This window comes from Octopus bimaculoides, chromosome 25, assembly GCF_001194135.2.
Source record: "Octopus bimaculoides isolate UCB-OBI-ISO-001 chromosome 25, ASM119413v2, whole genome shotgun sequence".
In the NCBI taxonomy this organism is placed as follows: Eukaryota; Metazoa; Mollusca; class Cephalopoda; order Octopoda; family Octopodidae; genus Octopus; species Octopus bimaculoides.
Genome location: NC_069005.1, coordinates 34,848,728 through 34,850,659, shown reverse-complemented (window position 1 = coordinate 34,850,659; position 1,932 = coordinate 34,848,728). Strand labels below are relative to the sequence as shown.

The window sequence follows — 1,932 nt, the reverse complement described above, 5'->3', positions numbered from 1 at the left end:
ATTATAACTGGATAACTGGATCCACTTGAGAAACTATTACAGTGATATGCCAGTGTGTGGACGTGTGTGTGTGTGTGTGTGTGTGGGGGGGGTTATAGTGTGTGTGTGTGTGTGTGTGTGCTGTTCAGTCTTAATGTGTTATTGACCGGTGACGTTAATCCTTCGAGTGTTTCCTTAAATAAATACACCTCACTTAACCAATCTCTTTTTTTACTTACTCCTCTGTTAGCGTTTATGTATGGAACATGACAAAACTATGGAACGACATCCAATACATAATTTATTGCACACACACACATTATTTGTAAAGCATTTAACTGGTAAACCGATATTTTAAATGAATGAATACACACATACACACGTATGTGTCAATACACACGCACACAGATACACACACGCATATATACACATCTATGTATGTATGTGTGAGTGTATGTATGTATCTATCTAGCCATCTATGTGTGTGTGGATGGATGGATTTGGGAAACACTAGTATATTAGAACTGTTCAATAAAACACTTATCCATCTCCGCCGCCCATTATTCCTGAGAGGGTGGTGGGTGTAGGTTCTTCAAACCCCTCTTCCATAGGATCCGGTCAGAACCAACCGTAGTTACACTCTCCGGCTGAATTCCCAAGCGCCAGCAACTGAAATCCATGGATATTATCCAACCATCTCATTCTTGCTCTGTCTCTACGTCTTCTACTGAGTGGCTCAGCTTGAAGAATCCGTCAGCGATTCTTTCCAGTCTAATTCTTATCCTACATCTGCTGTGATCCTTAATGTGAAGAAATAGTGGTTCGACCTGGAGAGATTCCCTCATCCCCGGGGCACGCACCCTAGTGAATAAAGTTACTCAACAACCGACACAGATGTCCAGTGGGAAAAGGATCTCAGCCACTGTTCAACACCACTGACCTCTATCACGGCCAGTTGGTGGCTAACATCTTTTACCTGAAATATATTCATCCTATACCGTTCGGCAAGTTTGATGGCCAACGTTTTAAAGATTTATCTGTCTCATGCATTAAATTAAATGACCACCCCTGTAGAAAATATCTTGTTGAATCGTCCAAAGATATATTGATTAAATGATCGGTTCCGCAAAGAGAAATTAGATGGATTAAACCCGAAAAGTATTAGAACACGGATAAGATGTTTGGAACGGAAAAAAAAAATGGCGGTGCCCCAGTATGGCCGCAGTCCACTGGTTGAAACTTGTAAAAGAGTAAAATGAAATGAAATAAAACAAAATGAGATAAAATGAAAAGATGAAGTTGTTATTAAACGTAATTGGTTGATGTAAAATGTTGCCAACGGATGTCACATCTTTCATGTTTAATTAAAATTGACACCTTTCCACTTCAACCGGAAGTGACACCTTTCTGAAGGTCAACCATAAAATGGCGTTCCCTGTTTAATTGTTGGTGTGATCTGAGAAAATAGGTTAGTAGTAGTAGAGGTGGTGGTCGTGGAGATGCATTGTAAATATGGTGTGATGTGATATATTGGTGGAGGCGGTGGTAGCGGTGATGGTGTGCGCGCTTGTGTGTGGAGGGGTGGCTGTAATGCACTTTGTGGAGCCGTGTGACGTTGGATGGTGTGGTGACATGGGTGGGTGAGTACGAGGTGGTGGTGCGAGGGAATATTGAAGTTAATGATGTAATAGAGGGGTGAGGGGGAGGAGGAGGAGGAGAAGAGGTTGGAGTGAAAGTGAAGCAGCGATGAGTGGAGCCTTTCTAATCAAAGAGTGAATCGGTGAAGACATTGAGTGGCGTGTGAGAGTGAGTGTGACTGTGAGGTAACGAAAGGATGGAGTGAAGTCAAAGGTGGGAAAGGTAAACTGAGTGAAAGTGGACGTCCTTGAGTGAAGGTGGAGTGGAGTGGAGGTCATTCAGTGAGGAAGATGTTTTGTGAGTGTCCTAGAAGGG

The 1,932-nt window shown here is 42.5% G+C and overlaps 1 protein-coding gene across 2 annotated transcripts in view; it reads left to right on the top strand.

The window, feature by feature from the left end:
- The window catches only part of LOC106869064 (serine-rich adhesin for platelets), a 46,311-nt gene that overhangs the window by 21,047 nt on the left and 23,332 nt on the right, over positions 1 to 1,932 (top strand). The window lies entirely within an intron of this gene.